We start from the raw sequence: 22,209 nt of genomic DNA, 5'->3' as shown, positions 1-22,209 counted from the left end.
TAGTGTAAAAAACATAGCATACACACATACGCACATACACACACACAGAAATTTTGCGAACTCGACGAACTGAGTCGAATGGTATATGACATTTGGCCTCGGTTCAAAAGTCGGTTTTCACAGTGATTGCATAACCTTTCTATATGACAAAGGCAAAAAAGTAATATTGTTATATGAATATTGATGAAAAATCTAATCTAATCAATACGTGTATAAATTGAAGAAACAAGCAAAACAATTCATTCCAGAATTCGAAAGATCTGACCAAGCGTTGTTCCTTCCTTCTGATTTATAGATTCGGTTGACCAGTCTTTCGTACATCTGAATTTTCATATCATAGATTCTTAAAAAAATGGTAGTAACTAATTGTATGAAAACAAAATTTTTTGCTTCATTATTCTTTCGTATGACTAGAATTCCGTAGATTCCGATGATAGTTACATTTAGTGTTTTCCAAGTAAGAATTGTTACACCCATTCACAGACAACAATGTTCGAAAGATGGCGAATGCGTTCTACTTCTCATACATCCCGTACTGATTCAAAGCCGAAGGGGCGAAAAATTTCCATTTGAAAATCCATGTTGAATTCGTATACCAACTCTACGATGCCAACTCTACGGATTTTCCGTAGATCTTTGGGTTTTTGTCTTGTCTGCAGATATACAGATGAAGCCGTAATTTTGAATAGTCAGTTAGTCAGTGCTCAGCGGTCCGAAACGGGAAAATAGTAAGACAAAAATATTCCCGCTATTGAAAATTTGTTTTTGTAGTTGAAATCTTCATCAAAAATGTTAACGATAAACTGGCGTATCTTTTGATGTGAAAACTCATTTGCGTGATCCGAATTTGGATTGAATTCTCTTGAAAATTAAATTTTTTATTCTAACTTTTTTGTGAGCAGTTTAACGAAAAAATTTTACCAACTGTTGCAGTGAACGAAGCATGGTTTGCTTGTTTGTACCGGGCAGCTTGATCTATGCTGCGTTCCTACACCGGCAGTTTGTGAAAACTTTGAATGCGAAAACCGGATAAATACATTTGTTTTGAAAGAACCGGTTAAGTTTTTGTCCGGTTTTTGCATTCAAAGTTTTTTTGTCCAGTTCTTGCAAAAAAGATTTTTTAAACGATTCTTGCATTGCAAAATAAATGTCCGGTTTTTGCTCTCAATGTTTTAATCCGGTTTTTGCATTCAAAAATACTTAAACGGGTTTTCTAAACTAAATTGCACCTATCCGATTTTTGCTTTCAGCCGTTAATATGATCATCAAATCATGATATCGTTTTCAGTTATATGACATAATCTCAAATAATTTAATTTTTTTTCTGAAATGTTGGGTAAGGAGTGTATCGAAAATAAGCTACCCACATACATTCGTGTTGTACGCATGCATTTGTGATGTTTTTTTATGTTCAGATCACAGCATGCTGTGTGTTTGGCTGTTAGCTTTCGTATGTTTTCTTGTTTTTGCGGTTGAAATTCCGCGTTTTCAAAATATCGCGTATTGAAAAGGAAGTGAAAATTAAGGTAATGGACACGTAAGTGAGTGAGAAGGGTATTACTATGCGAAAATTGGCAAAGCGGTTTGGAATTCATCATGCCAGTGGTAAAACCATCATTAATAAGTTTGAGGAACACTGTTCCCTGGATGAGCTACCAGGAAGAGGCCGAAAACCCGGTTCTTCCAACCCGAAACTGGACCAGAAAGTGGTATCTCTAATCATGAAGAACAAATCAATGTCAATACGTGATTTGGCCAAAAAAGCAGGAACGAGTGTCGGAATGATCCGGCGTATCAAGAGGCGAAATTACCTGGAGACCTACAAGAAGCAGAAAATCTCGAAACAAAGTGTAGAACAGAAGAAGCGAGCAGCAACAAGGGCCCGGAAATTGTGTTCGCGTCTTTTGCAGTGTCCGGATGCATACGTTTTGATGGACGATGGAACTTATGAAAAAGAGGGCTCAAAAATCCATTCACGCTCACATCCTCCCCAACAACTGTCGTTGTTGGGGAGGATGTGAGCGATGCAGACAAGTCGATTCAAGTAGAGAAACTTGGTCGAAAGATACTGGTATGGCAAGCAATATGAAGATGCCTCAAAACAAGAAAATATTAGGGGAAGGGTATAGCTTGATGGAAAAATAAATCGATGCCTTTCACGCAACCCGCCTGGGTTCGATTACCAACCCCGGACCGGAAAATTTTTCTAGCTCGAAGAAGCGAATGACCTTTAGGTTAAAACCTCTATAATTGAAACAAACAAAAGATAGAAATAAATTCATTGATTTCATGCGCAAGTATATAAATCTGATCCGTCACAAGCTACTACGCTTGGAGGCACATGTATTGATATCGTGTTTGCTAGAAATATCAAATTAGAAAGCCGTAATTATATTTCAAACTATCGTACCATCATATCATAGGCCTATTGTATCAACTCAGCAAATTAATGTTTTCATCATTGGAAGATCATCATCAGTATCTCATCCACGGACAACAGCTTGAAAATAGGTGACGGAAGTCAGCGGCATCCTTCGGAATTAGAATTCAACTAGCCGCTCGACAACACGAACGCCTTTTTGTTTTTTATTTATACCCGGTTTTAACCTAATTTTGGTCTTTTCGCCGAGACGAACGCCTTCATAAAAATTACTTTGTAATATTTAATTTTGTGTAAGAATGTTTGTTACATCCGTACTTTAGTGCAGTTGCATCGTTTCAAAATATAGTAGTGAAGAAGTGGAATGCTTGCACAATTCACACAATCGATCAACTAAATGATATTCGGAAGTGTGAAGAAATCATTCCAGTTTTATTCGTATTCCAGTTCCAGTTATGCCTCTGACATTACCCACTCGCCTTTTTAGCTTGTACTTTGAATTCAAATCGCAAACAATAAAAAAAGTTTTCGATATAAAAATATATAGCAGAAGCATAAAGGCAAAGATTTCGTACTAACAAAATAACTCACTTTTTGTAAGGCTGCAGAGACAAAAGTGCTCAGCCTTTCTTATAAAGAAAGGTTATAACATCACTTCAAAACCAACTTTTGGACTAAGGCCCGAAAACCAGTTCGTAGATATTGCAAAATAGCGGTATATGTATGTACGGTCTTGAGTACGCATACAAAATTCCTACGGCTATGGCTTCTGATTGCGGAATTTTCGAAATTTTATTAGGATCCAACTTCTGATTCCGGAAATAGTCAATGTAATTGTAATTTCAAGAGTGTAAGTGATTATGTTAAAAAATACAATTTATTCAGAACTGATTACTAAAATTACCAGATGGTAGACCTTGTTTGTAGATGACCAATAAATCCAATTACATTGGGCCTCAGTTTACTCTTTCCAATGTAACTCTGATTTCTCAGAGATGGCTTGGACGATTTTTTTACAAACATAGATTCCAATGGAAGGTAAAAATTCTTCAGTACCGATTAAAGTAACGATATAAGGAAAGTGATTAAGCTGGCTTTGAAGACTAAGTATGTTGGCTCAAAAGCGTAAACAAGTAATGTTTGTTACGTTGGTTCAATATAAGTAGTGTCAACATAATTTCAATACTGTCAGCGCACAACTTTGAGTAGTCGCATTATAAAGCGGCATACAGTTCCACTGTAACTATCGAACCGATCGGACATAAATTTGTGCTTCTGAAATCGTGCGTTGAATTGTTTTATTTCGTTATCAAGGTCATTCCTCTTTCTGCTGTGTTTTATTATCGAAACGAATATTCGCCGATTAATCAGGACCAGCCCTTGGCGACCGTTCACCACTCGAGAATTAAAAGTTAAGTACCGTTTTATTTTTCAATTACATCTGTCGTTCAATAGCACTACATAGGCGTTCCAGTTTTACTCGCACGGATAGTTCCAAACCATGACAAAAGATTCAAATTTGTCTGACCTTCCACCAGATGAAGAAATTATTGCTTCTGATGGCACTAAGGCTCGTTTTAAAAATTATTCCGATATACCCGACGGCCGTATGCGGTTTACATCCGTACTAAATTGAAGGAAAAAAATTGAATATTCTTAGATTATCGAAAAATCCGACCTTACGATATACTACAATACAAAAAATTGAAAAAAAAATCCTATACAAACCCTTGTAAACCAATACAAAGCAAGCTAATGAGATCGTTCAATGTGAACATTTCCATCGGGAGTATCGCATATACCTATCAGATCGCGAAGTCGAGATAGACTGATCTGAGTCTGACTTGCGTTGACATTCTTGTGTAGGGTGTGGGCAGTTTTAAAACTCCCTTATTCAATAGTGTTAAGATATTGGATTGAAAGCAATTGCGTTCAGTATCGATCGCTGGGGATGGCATTAGGTCATATGCCCCATCAGACTCGTGTCAAGTGACTTTTGCTGGCTCGGCTCTGCCTAACTACGTCCTCCTGGAACAAGTTCGTTTACCCGAACGCCTTCTTGTGCCGCGGGTTATGAACTGTTCCAATTATAAACAATTCGAACATATATGACCTCTCTGCCTGTCTCGCGTACAAATTGCGCAAGAATAAAATGAAGCATTCCCTAAAAAAAAAAAACTCCTTCGCTCAAATGTTGAAGAGTGTTACACCATCAGAAAATCCTTACGCTTACTTGTGAACTGGTGAGAGTGATGGTGATGACCCCCTCGAAGGTACATCTTCGGCTTCGGGAAGAGAAGTAACAGGAAGTGGAGCATAAATATCGAAGCTAAAAACACCACCACTTCCTGTGGCACCAAAATCAAACTGATCAACCAGAGAATTTACCAAATACTAGATATCGGGACTGGATCATGTCTACCTTCGATATATTTGATCCTCTTGAAAGCCTGGTAATGGCTCTCATTCCTACAGTTAAAACATTTTTGAAGCAGTTGACTACCAAATGGCCCCTTCTTTCAGCGATCGTATCCTTCGATGGCTAAGTCACCCACCGAAGATACGGATACAATCACTGTATAATCACTACAGCGGAATTGGAAAAGTATCATCCTAAAAATAGATCCTTCAACATTTCCAGTAAATAATATGAAATGTGACGCATTTGCATTGTTCGAAACATGGTTTACTACTGAAATCCCATTAGATTTCGACGATTTTAAAATAATTCGACTGGATCGTGATGATCCCTGCGGAGGAGTACTTTTGGGAATGAAAAAGTGCTATTCTTTTTATCTAATCAACCTCCCCTAGATACCAGGTATTTTTGCATATCATGTTACAACTAAAGGCAATGAAATGTAATTGTATTGTTTTCATCTACATTCTCCCCAAGGCCCCGATTGTGCATCGGAGGCTCAGCGATATCATCGAGCTCCTTCCCGCACCAGCGTTAGTTGTAGTAGATTTCATTTTTCACGGTACGGGATGGGGTTGTCTTCACTGTGACAACATATCAGCTATGATCCATGATATTTGCGATACCTTCAATATAGTAATCTTAAATACGGAAGAAATGACACGGATTCTTGCATCACTAGCAAGACCCAGTGCGCTAGATTTATCCTTTTACTCGATCTCGCTACGGTTGGATTGCACATGGAAGGTGATCCTCAATCCCCACGGTAGTGATCTTCTACCAATCGTAATTTCATTCGCCTGCGGATTAAGACCATCTGATACAATCAATGTTTTTTTTTATTTAATTTATTTAATTTTTTTTTATTTAGCTTTTTGGCAATATTGACATGTGGCCATCTGATTGTCATAGGTAACAAGTGATTTGCACGGTATTCTTGTATCCTGACCGAATGTCACATAAGAAGGTATAGGCCTCCTCAAGCACATGTGTAACAAACGTACGCCATTTAGAATACCGGGGAAAAACTCTTCCACTTTTCTTTTTCGATAGAGAGAATCTCCCCGTATTGGGACATGGTATGGCGAATATAAGGATCGGTGACGCTTGAGGGAAGATCATGCACACGCACTTCTATAGCACTATCTTCCATATATAATGGAATGTTGTACTTGATATTTGCATGCTCCACATAGTGCACATTATTATTGTCTTTAGCGAATTGAATTGCATCCAACTCTTTATAGAACTGGATATAAACAACATTATTGGTCTTATTGCATTGAAGTAAATGCACACGTTTAATGTCAAGATGCATTTGCTCCTTAATTCTCGCATCGAAGGTCGAATTTTGCACTGTCTGAAGTAAACAATAATTGTATTCTTTCGTACCGGCGGTAGCTTTTGTTCGTTTGGTTCACTCATTTTCGAGGTCTATTGTTCACTACACAATACTGTACTTGGTTTCTTCGGTCCCCAACGTAAGCGGTTTTGTTTTATCGACTGACTTGGATGAAATGTAATCCCGAACTGACAATCAATGCTTCACAAAATATTGATTGGAAATAACGCAAATTGGATGTCTGAAAAACTAGAAAAAAACACAACACCTCCGGAGGAAGATTACACGTTTAAGGCTGTCTTGATTCTCGATACAGCTATCCACGATCAGACAAAACGTGTACCCAGCGCGAACACTAACACTTGTCCTCCCAACCCGTGGTGGGACAAAGAATGCTCATCACTGAACGCGGAAATAAAAAGTTTTGAAAAAACGGAACACCTAATAATGATCGGAAATACGCGGCGTTAGGCATGAAAATGAATAACTTAGTTAAAGCAAAGAAACTCTGAAACGCCGGTTTGTTGACGGATTAACAATACAAACAAAGAAATAAATTCATCTTGTTGAAAAATCTGCCAAAAGGCGCAACGTAATGATAACGAAACTGCAATCTAGAAAACTTTTGTTGGCTCCAATATGGCGGTCACACTATGGAGTCGCAAGAAGTGTATAGAACATAAATCAAACCAGTATAGTACTTTTTTCCAAAACTACTTGCTTACGAAAATAATGAAAAGCATAATAGTCATTTTTGTTCTATGCACAATCATAAACACACTTCCGTTAGTCCGGAGAAAATTCGAGTATTGCGCAAGAAAGGATTTTCATCCGTACTTTGACGACTCGAAGCAGCCACACAAGGAGATTTTCGCTTGTAGTCCAGTGAAAAGAAAGTCCATTGGACTATAAACGAAAATTAATTGTCAATATCGCCTTAGCTGCTGTGCCATCAAATCGGAGTCATCTCATGTGACGTGACGCCAAAAAATCAGAAAAAGAAGAAGAATCATAAACACGGAGAAAACAATGAGGGATTGAACATCGATTGTGATAATATTATAATTCTGAACATTGGGTTATTTCGTTGTTTATTTTTCATACCTTCATAAACAGATTTAGATTAAGACCAATTAATTAAAATTGAATTCCACTCGGTAGTTTTTCAATCGTTGTGAAATTTGTACCTTGTATTAAGTTTGTAGTTTCTAGTACTATACTGCCTTTTTATTGTTGATGGAAAAGCATTCTGGATTCATTCAATGTTTATAATGTCGATGGTGACTAAGTTTCAACTAGTTTTCTTGAAAACAAGTTACTTTCATGTTAAGGAAAGATAAGTTATTTCAGTATAGCATTACAACGTATGGACAACTTATTCTTAGACGACTAAGAAACTAGTAGAAACTGCGCTTTTTGAGTCACGCAAGTGGTTAGATGTTAGTAGCAATCATTCAAATTTCTGGTTGCAAACTAGTCACAAATAAGCTAGCGTAACAAAAATTGTTACTTGGGATACCAAGTTGGGGGGCCAAAGACTCATATTTACACTTGTGAATTTCATTTGATTTTAGCTGTGCAATGTAGGTAAGATATGTAATAAAGAAAATGAATATAATACAATAACAAAAACTTGTTTTAATCCCCTAGTGGTGAGATGGTGGTATTCTTGAAAAAAACTTCTCATTAAATATACACAGGAAAATTTGTTCGAGCATAAACTAACATTACTTACAAATTGAAAAAGGTTTGAGCTGAAATTTCAAAAATTTCTTTCGTTTTTCTGCAGTTTTTTTATTTGGGTCTTTTGTTTGGAAAAATCGGTTGAGTTATTTCGGAAAAATGTGGGTGAGTTTCGGTTTGGAGATTTTGTTCCCTATTTCCGGTACTTTAGGAATTGCATTCCGGGGACGGTATAGTCAAAATAGTGATGGGCAATACGGCTCATTCAAATGAGCGGCTCTGAACCGATCGCTCGTTCGTAAGAGCCGGTGCAATTGAACGGCTCATTGGCTCTTTTTCAATAAACGTCAATGTGGAGAAACGGTTCGAGAGAGTGAATGTGAGAGCCACGGAAATGCATGAGCGGTATGTGCGATCTAAAATTGTGTTTCACAACTGGAGGTGTCCGTGTGCGAGGAAGCGGGATACTGAAATAAATAAGTTGAAATTCCATTTGGAAAAAAATCTATTTTCTTCACCTATTACGACAGAATTCTTTGAAAATTCACTGCTGAATAAATGTTCCTATGTATTTTTGACCGCTTCATTAGAAAACATAATCGTTTAACTATAACGCAAACAAATTTGGGCGTACACAGGCACACAGATTTTACAAGTTGAAACGCAGATTTTAAAATGGCAACTCTGCTTGAGAGCCACGGTTCAATTTTGAAGAGCCGTGGTTCGTTCGCTCATTGCTACGAGTCGGTTCAAATGAACGGCTCGTGAGCGCTCGCCCATCACTAAGTAAAAGTCAGTTCATATGGTCAGCAATTTACATGACCTATACATTGAAACAGTTTTGAGCTCAATTTAGAAGAATTGTTCCCTTTTATGCAACGTCGCTTTATACGACGGCTAGGAATTTCAAACACTCATCATCCTGTATTCCGCGACCGGAAGTCAGATCTTGGCGAAAGTCAGGAATTTCGCAGAGGACCGTGATACCTTTCATTTGAAACTATTTTATTGCACTTTAGCCTTAACGCGTAGGGGCTTTGGGAAACTATTACCGGTTTAGCATAAGTATGCCTTGACTATACAGAAAACTTGTGCAAGGGTAATGCTGCAGTAGTGTAGTGTAGCGCAATGAAAAATCTCATTAGTATTACTTGCTAAGCAAGTGTAGTGTAGTAGTAGACCAGTTATCTGATCAGTACTGAAATCAAATGCAACATATCAGGTGTCATTCCGAACCTATTGAAATCAATTTCATGCTTTAAAAATAGAACATTGATTTGAATCCAAGTTTGTAAAAATCATTTCAGAGTTCTCCGAGAAAAGTGAGTGACATTATTTTCACATATTTGGTGCATACCACACTGTACCAATCCAAATAAAAAACAGGAGCTTTGTATGGGGCCTTCAGACTTTTCATTTGATTCTAATTTTGTGAAAATCGGTTCATTCTTCTCGGAGAATAGTTAGTGACATTATTTTCACAGTTTCGGTGCATTATTTTATCATTTTTGTTGCATATCACCCTGTAATTCCGGAACCGACAGTCAGATCCAAATGAAATTAAGGAACTTTATTTATTTATTATTTCACATATTTGGTGCATACCAGCCTGTAATTCCGGAACCCGAAGTCGGATCCAAATGAAATTTAGGAACTTTGTATAAGACCATAAGAATTTTCATTTGAATCTAAGTTTGTGGAAATCGGTTGAGACATCTCCTAGAAAAGTGAGCGACAATCCTATATGAGAAAGGTGTTACGTTAAAATGATTTTCAAAGCGATTCCGTGATTACAACCAATATGGTTTTGAGGGGTTTTTGTGCTATGAATCCAAGGCCAACTAATCACTAATAATTGAATAGCTATTCAAAAGTAAGTTTCACTTATCCGATTTTTGCATTCCACCAGTATATTAATTTTTATATTATGTTATTTGCATGCCAATAAAAAAGTTTTTTTTATAGACGACTTTTCTTTCGGGAAGATTTAGAAAACTATAACAACGTAGTACAGAATACCACATGTTTAAAGGTATTTAAAATATCAGTTTGAAGTGACTCATTCGAAAACAGTGATAGTTTGTTACAATCACAAAAGCGAATCACGGTATCAAAGGTACAAAAATTGTCACGGCACCGCAATTCCTGATAGTATGATGATCTTCATGGCTGTTATTGTATTTTTCGACTGTTGCACTGTCATACAGAAGAAATCGAGACCGTCGAGTGTCGGCTAGAGTCTACACAGCTAGCCCATGCGAAGAATGCTGGTCTCCTTTTTTACAAGTTCATACAACAAAATGTGCCGACGAAAGAATAAAGAAAAGATTAACCTTGCTTAGGTTTCGTTTCGTCTTATACAACGTTCCAATTTTATCTCTTCCCAATTCTAATTTTTTTAAAACGAATTTCTTGTTGCCCAGTTCTTCTTTAGCTTTGTTATTCTCCGACTTGTTTTATTTGGTTAAGTTAGTTTTTTAAGAAGATGGGATCCAAATTTATGAAAGAAAAAAATATCATTTTTGTGATTTGAATTTCCTTAACACTCGCAAACGAGTCGCACAGCGAGAGTAAAGAAACAAAATTAAGGAAATTTTAATCGTATTTTTGTTTCATTTCTTCATATTCTCGGCTCGTTCGTTACAAACGATTTGTGTCTTTCTTCCCTCTTTCCTAAATGCCTCAGGTTCTGCTTTGGAATCAAAACACAAAACCAGCATAGTAGGATGCTGCGAGGCACAACCAGATATAAGATATCATTTGAATTTCTCATAAATATCAATATCCACCAGATACAGACCCGTCATTATACTTCTTCTATTGGGATTTTTGATCTTTATAATAAAAAGTATAGCACTAGAAGAAAAAGCAGAAGAAATTAAATTAAGCGCTCTTGGATGTAATCAATATGCACGAGTTGATTTCTCATGATACCAAAAAGTATCGTTCTGAACTATAGATTGCAGAAAAAGACACACAATTACCAAAATCTATAGTGTCCGCGGATGAATTAAATTATTCGTTATTTGGGTAAACCATATTCTTAAATGATAAGATCTTTTTAGGATTGTCAATCGTCTTGATGGGTGCAGTGACTTTGCTCCGGGTAGGCGGTTCAGTGCATAGGAAGGTGTTATCAAGCCAGGTTCTGTACACTGAGAATCGACTTCGAGTCGAATTCTACAAAATGAAAGTAATACCAAGACTTTTCTTTTTTTGTTTCGATTATACAGTTTTTATCCTTAAGGTCATTCGTCTGATAGTGAGCCAATTAGTTCTGAATCCTATATCCGTCCTCAAGACTTTGTTTTTGGTGACTTTGTTTCTAGTTCGCATTGAAAAATTAACAGCGGTGAAACCCAAATCTGCAAAAACACAGACTACAAAGATCATATACAATCTTTAATTTAGGATCACAACAATTAGTCACCACTATACGAAATTCTGTCCTTTGATATTTTATTGCATAATGATGTAATTGTCAGTCGATCGGAATACACGTAGTTGAATTCGTAAACCTATACATTATGCGTGTATCATTCACAAAATGATTGCATCGTTATAAGCCTTCCCTTTAATTTAAAAGTGGTGTGAAACAATTAGCTTTAGATCATCTTGAGCCCGCAAAGTTTGCTATAGAATGCGTCGAACACGAATAGTTCGTGAAAGAGAGCGCAGTAGACTAATTTGCTGCAGACCTAGTAACAATTTAAATTTTATTAATACGATAAAAGGAGTAATTATAGCATTAGAAATAAATTAGGCTTAGGTAAGTAAAAAGATAAATTAGCTTTGGTGGTGAAAATACAGCATAGAAGACAGCTGTCCCGAAAAAGTGGGAGCGTCCCTCTATAATAGACTGACACACCTTTGCGTTTTTTTCTTCAGACGAGGGTTTATATCGTGAAATGTTACAGTTTTGTCAATTGGTGTGCACATATTCTATTCCTCATCATATTTAAGTTGAGGTGACCTGTGGAAACCGGTCCTAACGAACAAAAGGTCCGAAAGGTAGAAAAAATGAAAGACGAAACCAACAGCCAAAACAGGTTGCGGAAATCGTATACTTCTTACAGAGAAATATTTTTTTTGTGAGGGGTGTACTGTGCCGATAATATATTTTACGTATAATTTTGTTAATATATTCATATACATAAAACTACTCAACTTAACTTTTTCGTTTCACATATACTTTCTTAATTTTGACGAGCCTTCCGTTGATCATAATATTTTTTCTTCACTCGCTATTGGTGAAACTCATGACAAATTATGTTAATCAACGTTGTTGATGAATTAATATATGCGAAGATTATTCGATTGCTTCTCTTCTTGGAAGTATTTTTTTATTTTGGGAACCAATGTCTATAAGTTAGCAATATGCACTAAACTGTCACAACAAATCCACTGCACTAATCTAGAAACAATTGAATTTTTATAACTCCTTGTCCAGCTCAAATCTTCCCTTTAGTAAAATATTAGAGGGTGGTATGCAAGACACGACCAATCACGATTACATTAAAAATTAAATAATTCAGAGGTACCCATAATAAATACAAAAAAAAAGATGATGATGGATTCATTTAACAGAGACAAATTACAAACTTACTCTACTTTTAGTGTTTATATTTTTTGCGAATGATCAAATTGACAATTAGATTCTTTCAGAACAATTGATTCTACTCTATTTTAATGCCTCCAACAATTTTTTACATTTGAACATTTTTGGAAAATATCCTTCAAATGAAAGTCAATTATGAATATTTCAAAGTTAATTAAAAGATCAATTTTGGATACGAACAAACTCAAAATATAAATCTGGACAAATAAAACAATTTTATATTATAATAATTTTCGAAACAGAGAACGTACAAACCTAATCATTTTATAAGCAGCGATTAGAGATTATATATTTGGATCGAAAAATGTGAAGGTGAAAAATGTGAATAACCGTCAACCAATAAACTCAGTAATAGTGTAATTTTATTTATTCTTCGTTGTAAAGCGTCGATAATCTTCGGAAAATGTCTGAAATGGCTAGAATGGCAGCAATACAAGAACGAAAATATGTGACACAGTCCGCAGAATATATTTGTATATATATATATATATATATATATATATATATATATATATATATATATATATATATATATATATATATATATATATATATATATATATATATATATATATATATATATATATATATATATATATATATATATATATATATATATATATATATATATATATATATATATATATATATATATATATGAGTCTATTCAACATATTTGTACTAAGTTTAGAATCTTTTGAAGCGTTTCCTGGTGGGACAACAGCTTGTTCAAATCGATACTGCATAACGATTTGCATTGCATTGTTTTTGCTACATTTAGTCTGGATCACTTCTATAAGATTCTTAGAAGCAAGATTAGTCCTAAATACATTGAAGTCTTTTTTATGCGAATTTACGTACCGCATAAAAAACCGCATAACTCTGAAAATTCACATAAAAAAAACGCACAACTCTGAAAATTCGCGTAAAAAACGCATAACTCTGAAACTTCGCGTAAAAAAACCGCATAACTCTGAAACTTCGCATAAAAAAAACCGCAAAAGGGAAACCGCATAACTCTGAAAATTCGCATAAAAAAACCGCATAACTCTGAAACTTCGCATAAAAAAACCGAATAACTCTGAAAATTCGCATAGAAAAAGTCGCGTAAAAAAACGCATAAAAAAAGACCACATAAAAATGACCTCAGTGTATTATGCTTTATAAGACGAAATCAATTTCTAACTATGCAATTAGGTTTCACGATTATTGTTTAGTTCAATAATAGGGTCTGAGCGATTATGCTGAGAGATAGTTCTTTGTGTTTAGACACATTTAATGAAAAAGAAGCAGCTGAAGTGTTGTTAGTATGTAAATGGAGATTTCAGTACGCACACTGCCTGTTGACAAATTAAAACATTTTTAAACTTTTTCGAATCAAGTTAAATGAAGCATCCATTAACAAATCACTGATACAAGCGCTTCAAATTAGGTTCGAAATATCTATTGCCGATAGTTCTAAATTGGCCCGCTAGAGTAAGCAAAAGCGACAATCCAGCGAACGGACGAATATACAATCCAGTCATCACCTCACTGGACAAGCTACTTGTTTCAACTAGGCAAAGAAATATTTTGCAGCACATATTTATAGATTTCTCTTTATAATGCGCAGAACGATGCGGTGTTTTTATGCATGACGCAAAGCCTCCTATGCCGAACAAGAAATTGACGTCATTTTGTACAACTGGGATTGGTGGATGAAAACATAGGTCGATTCCAACCATTTTTTCAATAGTATGCTATTGAAATACTGAAACGACGTTGCCACACATGTTTAAGTTAAAAGTCTTACGCGGCTATGTTTGAAACTTTTAATTGACACCCGGCCCCGTATAGCGAAGATTAAGGCATTTTTAATGCCGAAAAAAGGTAGCTGGCTCAATTAACTGCCAGTATTAAAGGGCAATATTTCTAATAATGTATCAAGAAATTTTGTCTTCGCATTTAAATGCGGTTGATATTCTACTGAAAATTTTATATTTAAAATTCAAGCGTTTTTTCTGATAACGGGCAATAAACAATCTGTCTATATCCATTTTGAAGAGGAATTTCTGTCGAACGATGGCCGTTCAAGTATTTATTTTCAAATACGAAGAAATGAGGTTGGGCGCTGTAGTCAAATCTGGGAAATTCTTACTTTTTAAGGTTGGAGTTGAATATTAATTGATAAATTATAAACGAAATTGATTTTATAAGTCTATTTGCTAATGTTTAACCACTTGAATCAAATCTGTAGGTGAACTGATAATTCCATTCGAGTAAAAAGGACAGTTTTAAATCGTATGTGTGATGAACACATTAATAATCATGTTGTTATCCATATTTGTACGAGTTTACTACCTGCATTCGTTCAAACTCAAGAAAATAGGAAAATTCGGTCAAAAATTTGCTAAATACATGGGATATGTCAAAAGAACCACTATCACGTTATCTCTTGGAGACCACACTGATTTGATTCTTCAATAGCCAAATGATATTTAATATACTCACGCGAACACGGTGTGCAGCAGACAAGCAAACTGCATTGACACTCAATGCAAAAGCATATACTTCAAAATCCAGTTCATACTACGCAGAGCGATGCATGACGCGAAGCCTCCATCTACCGAACAAAGCAGATCTGCTACTGAATGAGACCAATGATCGAAACCGTCGGCCGTGCACTAAAATTCAAGAGGATGACATCTTGGATCGCTGTTATTGGTTCGTGGAAACATAGGTCGATTCTAACCAATTTTTCAATGGTATACTATTAAAATACTGAAACGACGTTAAACTCAATAGAAAATGGATCGGTATTGCAAAGCGTAAAGCGGGGCATTATTCGAAGTTTACGTAGTCCCAAAGTTTTTTTTTTACAATAAAATATATGTACCTTGTGATTATTCACACAGTCTCATTAAAAGCAGTTTTTTATTAAGACAATTTCAAACACGAAATTGGTCTTATTTTTTTATACAAATTCATACCGATTGATTCGGCTAGATAACAAAAGTATGCCTCAGCGCTCAGGACATATATTCGACAATATTCCTCAGACCAAATATATTGATGAAAAAAAACTGTTTTAATCCATCTAGTGGTGTAAGGAAATTCATTCCCATTTATTTCCCGGAATACTACAATTTAAAATATTTTAGAAAAAACTTTTGAAAATTTCAGACGCATAAAACTACCCATTGATATGCTCGTTGGTATTACATTCGTTCTGTGAAATTCGACCTTCTGTTTCAACAGACTTCGAAACCGATTCTTAGCGTACAGAAGCATTGCATGACTGGTGCTACGATCCTACTGACACTAAGATTCCTTCCAGATTGAGACTCGAACATACGACAACTGGCTTGTAAGACCAGCGCCCTATGCATTGATCCACCAACACTACACTGATATACTACATTTGAATTTAAGTTAGTGAAAATCAATTCAATCATATCTTAGAAAGTGAAGTGAGCTCCATTTTATCACATTTGATTACTATTGTCGGTACTTCCGGAACCGAAAGCTGGATAATAGTTTTATTTACAGACTGTCATGGTCTTCAAACTAAAGAAATTCACTAGCCAATAGCCAATAGGTAGCTTAAGAAAAAATATTCATTAAATTGACATTTTTACTATAAGCCCCCTACATCCGGAACCAGGGGTTTGATCTGAATGAAATTTGGGATATTCTCATGACATCTTAAAACATCTCAGTTGAATCTAAGATAGTGGAAAATAGTTCAGTCATCTGCGAAAAAAATGAGTGACATTATTTTCACTTGTTTGGTGCATATCACCCTTTAATTCCGGAACGGAAAGTCGGATCAAAATGAAATTTAGGAACTTTGTATATGACCAGAAGACTTTTCATTTGAATCTAAGATTGGTTTCGGTTTAGCTATCACCGAGAAAAGAGCGTGACAATTTTCGACACACACAGACAGTTCGTCGAGCTGAGTCGAATGGCATATGACACTCGGCTCTCTGGGCTTGGTTCAACAGTCGGTTTGACAGTGATTGTATAGCCTATCTATATGAGAATGCAAAAATTTCTTTATTTTTTGTGAAAATCAAACGTCTACGCAAACTTTCAGTCAAGAAGTGTGTGCGGGTGGATATTTGAAAAAAACTAATCTACGTAAGTCTACGAGGGGTAGGGGGCCATTAAGAAATACCAAATTTAATTCTGTTTGGTTTATGGACGGTCCCTAGCTAATGGTTTTAATATATGCGAAGAAAGGCAGATCTGAGATGAAGGGGGAGTACCAATACTCTAGTTGTTATTGTTAGAGATAGTTTTGTCATATGTGTCTATCACTAATTGCAACTGAAACTGTTAATGGAGTGTAAAATTAGAGTACAAATTTGAAATTCCATTGATTTCCATTAATATTACACATGTCACTATACGAAGTGTAATAGACGTAATAATACAGATTCGTATTTCAAATACAATTTAGCTACTAAATAGTCACTTAATTCGGATGTAATTAACATCCAAAATACGAATATGTATTATTACGTCTGTTATACTTTGTATAGTGACGTGTGTAATATTACTAGAAATCGATGGTATTTCAAATTAGTACTCTCCGCATGTTTCTATATTTAATTAATTCTAAACAATTGTATGCAACACCGAATATACCATTTAAAGCATTATTAGGCAAAAAACTAATAGCAGTACTATACCGAATAATATATTGCGGGGCGGTTTTAAATACAAACATATTTTTCAGAACATACTGCCAGATTGAGAAGCCAAAGCAAAACCAAAAAAAACTTCCAGTTACTCTACCTTACGACCTCATAGGATACAAAACGTTGTTTATTACTAAAATATACGAGCCTCATAACAAGCGGAAAACAACGAATACCCAAACAAAGATAAATTCAATGAAGATTATTAACAAATTCAATAGCTTACTGAACAAAACACAGTATAATAATAAAACAGGAAAGTGATTTGTAAAAAATTTGTTATCGTCAAATTTACTCTAGCATATTTTCTTATAAAATTCTCCTCAAATTCACCATTCACCACTTATTTATTTATAACCTCTCAAATCGCTTGAAACAAAAACCAACAAAGCTAAGAATGCATAGCCCCCTTTTTATTAATTCTACCGGTCGTTGAGCATTGTTTATAGATGGGACAATAGCTTCTATAGGTTCAACTAGTAATAAGCGGCACATGAGTGATTCATCCGGTGATTTAATTATGCTCTAATATAAGTAACAATAAGTGGAAATATTTTGCCTTTCTCGTGTAGAAAGGTTATGCAACCACTGCAAAAATCGACTTTTGAGCCGAGGCTCAAGTCGGTTGTCATATACCATTAGTCTCATTTCTTCGAATACGCAAAATGTCTGTATTTGTATGTATGTAGGTAACGTTGTAGTGCAACTAACTCGGAGATGGCTAATCCGATTTTCACAACTTTAGATTCAAATGAAATTGAAGGATACGGCTTCCAGTTCATAATTTACAGGGTGATTAGGGCAAAAATTTCGATTTCAAGAGTTTTGCATTCAACATATAGAAAGGTTCTGCAATCACTGTGAAAACCGACTTTTGAACCGAGATCCGGATGGCCGAGTGTTATATACCAATCCTCTCAATTCGTCAAGTTGAGCATTGTATGTGAGTGTATGTGTCAAAATATTTTACTAGTTTTTCTCGGAAATGGCTGAACCGATTTTCACAAACTTATATTCAAATGAAAGGCCTTATGATCCCATAAAATACTACTAAATTTTGTTAGGATGCGACAAAATTTCACATCGCCGTTTAAATTTTGATGAAAAACTTTTGATATGTTTGTTTTAGTAACCTGGTGTCGCTCTAGATCGGACTCCAATCGCGTAGTTTCGCTTTGGAAATTTTCTCGAATCGCACTACGCATCCATGCGAGTTTGTTTTTTTTCTTTTTCTATGAGTTGTTGTTTAGGGCGCGTACCACGTGTTCGTTTTACTCGTAGTCAGAGTCGCACGCGTGTAGATTCAAAAACGAAGACGGTATCAGAGAAAGTCCAACCGATCTGAGAGCTGTTTCATTTTATAGATTATACTAGTTTATACTAGTTTATACACGAACAAACCTTTTTTGTATTCTTTCAAGAATCTAAGGAATTTGTTTTGAAGAATGACCCCAGTATTATATATGAGTTAAAAATGAAATAATGACAAACAAATCTCCTCCCTTAAAACTGATTCCATGTAACAACATACATATAAGATATTCTTTCAGAATCGGAATTTAGCGACACAGAACTAAATTCTTCTGAAAATCTTTAAATGGACGCTTGTATCTCAGGAAGAACAACAACAATCTATGCCTCCAGTGACTGAGATAATAGTCAAACTTCAATGTTTTTTGTACTGAAGCTTGCATCGTTCCTTCCAGAAATGAAAGCGACAATTTCAGTTCTATGGAAAAATTAAAAACTGCATTATTTTCTATGGAAAAATTATAAACGGCACTGCGAATCTAACGCCTTATCATCATTTCCAGAACTTCGGCCATGGATGTCGCTGTTTATATTGTGGTAGTTCGCTTGCAAACACGTCTGTAGAACCAGCAAGTACTAGTATATTCTTCTATGAAAAATTCTTCTACAATTGATCTGGTTCTCACAGATCACTGCCACATTTGTAGTGAAATGATTTATCAAATAGATTTTGATTCAGATCATCCATCAGCAACATTCAGGATAATAATAAAACAATCAATAACTTTATCCAAATTGACAACTTTTGATAGCTAGGAGCAGTGTCGAGAGAAAATCAAAATTTCGAAAATCACAATTGAAAGTGATTTTCAGACAAAAAATCAATGATTTTCAGACAAAAAATCAGTGAGTTTCAGATAAAAAAAAATCATAAATCAGAAATCTCACTGCAGACAAGTTCAGAGCTGTCTTTTTTTAAATTTTACATGACAAAAAGTGTTGTGAAAAGTGACAAAGTTGTGAAAAGTTCACTAGCAAACATCTTCCTCGATGATATTCAAGAAAAAAAATCACACTTTGAATATATCTGATATAATTTTCAAGCAGAAGGTTTTTGGTAAATGAATTTTCATAGTTTATATCTCAACCCTTTGCAGAATACATTATGAATGAATTCACCGAGCTGAGCTGAGCTGAAGTAGATCATCCGAAGTTGTACTTCATGATTGACCGAATGAGTGGAAATGTACAATGAATCAAGAAAATGAAGCTTGTTAGAAGCAAATCATTTTCATAGTACATACCCACACCCTCCTAACTTTCTATTAAATGATCAATAACGATGCTGGCTACGACCAAAGGCTGTGCTACTGAGGGAAAGGAAGGAATGTTAGTCCGATACTCGTTGTTTCTAGAGACCGCGAGTACCACTATATCTCCACGAGCATCACGGGATAGGAGATTTGTTAATAGGGAGGGAAAGAGATCCAGATATGTTTTGGTAAACAATATGATCTCAACAAAACCTGATTTTAGATACTCAGGAGAAATATAAGTAAAAAAAATATAAAATATCTCCAAGGAACGATCTCACCAGTATCCCTTTTCTCCAGATGAAACACAACCACTGAAAAAATAAAACAAAAAAACACTCGCGAATGGGTCCGCTGCAGTCCAATCTTAGACCTTTAGTCTGGGTTACAGGATCGACTTGTAAACTTTCACATATTCCATAGAAATCCGACAACACCGACAATGACATGCAGACGGTGCTTCGATCGGTTAACACATCGTTGAAATTTGAGGTGGTAAATTCACAGTTTTCACCGCATGAGCATCTTTAGTTTCGCGGATCAATATTATTCAATAAATAGCACTCTCACTACTAAACACACACTTGGCACACCAGCACTGTCACTCAAAATAACTATTTCAACCAAATGTTTAACTATACGTATCAAAAAACACATTGAAATTATACTTTTTTTAGAGCAGGTTCAAAATGTTTGGAACCAATTCGATTTTTAAAAATGGTTGGGAGCGCAGGCTACCGCTACGCCAATTCAAACGCGCCGTTCAAACACTACACCTACTGTGTGTTCGAGACAATGTTGCGGGTCTGTTACTTCTGTAAATCGAATTCATGATAAATAACGTTTTATTAGGTTTAATCTAAATAGTGCAGTGTAATCAAACAGCTGGAATTAAAAAAACCTTTCATCTCGAAGAAAAATGAATGAGTTCCGTTTTGGATGTTTTCGAACACTATATCCGGTTCTTCCGGATATGATCAGTAACTTACATGATCTAAGACTATGCTTTGGAACTGTTTTGAGCCCAAAACATCCATCAAACTTCACCGATCATTTGAATCTAAGTACGAGAAAAGGTTTGGGGGTTTATGAGCCCTATTTCGGGTTCTTCTGAAAATGGTAGAAATCAATTCGTGAATCGCTCGATTACTCCTGGGCAAATTTGAACAATTTATTTTATTTATTATTGTTGTGTCCTTGAATACTATGTGCCAAGTTGCATATTACGTGGACGTCGTTGTCTTAGTAGCACTATTTAAATTGTAGGTCCAGGTCCTTCATAAGCTAGACCCTTATATGGATTATCTTCAATGATAGATTGACATTATCTCAATTGAGTATATCTTGGATTATTAATCAAGAAACAGGCTCTTTACACTGAACTTCTTTGTTCCTTCTTTCGATTTACGAACTAACCTATATTTACTGAACACTTAAATTAAATTCACAATAGTACTGATAATGACTATGGTGGCCGGTCTGAATTCCATAAAACCAGATAAAAAAGTGCCTCAATGAATGGAAGTTGCTAATGCTTCGCTACTACTGTATCATATAGTTTTACTTCCACAATCACCGTCTCACGCAGACAAAATAGTCACTTCTCACTAATTTTCTCACCAAGCTTTTCATTATTAGGGCTAACCTCGCTCAACTACTCTTGACTACCTATTTTGACATTTGACACGAACACTTATCAAAAGCAAAGCCTTGGTATTAAATTCCTGTAGTGGAATTTGACCTTCTGTTTCAACAGACTTCGCAGCCGATTCAGAGTGTACAGAACCATTGCATGGCTAGTGCTACGATTCTACTGACACTACAAATCCTTCCAGGTCGGGGCTCGAACATACGACCACTGGTTTGTAACCCAGCGTCCTTTGCATTGAACCGCCAACCCAGGACACTTATCAAAAGACTTTTTTCAAATATGTTATTTGTGGGAATCTAACTTCATGAAAGGGCTTCCTGGAAGTGTGTATGTTATTGGTTTTGTTTTTCTATCAGATTTTCAGTTTTTTGACAATAATCTTTCACAATTGACCTTGAATACTGAAAATGGTTTCAAATATATATACCTTATCGTAATACCAATCAAACAAGGCATAGATTGTAAGAATACGTCAACTGTTAACGGAGATATCGATATTTTTGTGATGTTGATTTTTCCACAATATCACAATGCATGATGAATTGATGTTTGGAATCAAAAGTGGATACAATTTTCAATACAATTGTTTCTGAGTAATTGAATAAGTACTCTTCAACATAGTATTTGAATCGATTTGTTTTAGCACGGTTCCTTTTGGCAATATAATTGTTCGACTGTGTCGTGTTAAAACTTATATTGAAAATTTTGTATTATCTTTGAGTTAAAATTATAACTAAATCGATTGTATCTATCTTCAACTAAAACCATCGATAAAATGAAATCTTTATATCACTCACGTGTATTTAAACAATATATGTGTAATCATTGATATTTAGTGAAGTTGTCCTGACTATTTTGATAATGTTT

General features: G+C 35.3%; 1 protein-coding gene across 1 annotated transcript in view; it reads right to left on the bottom strand.

Annotated features, from left to right (window-relative positions):
• Positions 1-22,209, bottom strand: part of LOC131440640 (homeobox protein homothorax-like) — a 256,640-nt gene that overhangs the window by 163,562 nt on the left and 70,869 nt on the right. The window lies entirely within an intron of this gene.

Source organism: Malaya genurostris, chromosome 1 (genome assembly GCF_030247185.1).
Source record: "Malaya genurostris strain Urasoe2022 chromosome 1, Malgen_1.1, whole genome shotgun sequence".
Taxonomy (NCBI): domain Eukaryota; kingdom Metazoa; phylum Arthropoda; class Insecta; order Diptera; family Culicidae; genus Malaya; species Malaya genurostris.
The sequence above is the reverse complement of the archived record's forward strand: the minus strand, read 5'-3'. Positions and strand labels throughout refer to the sequence as shown.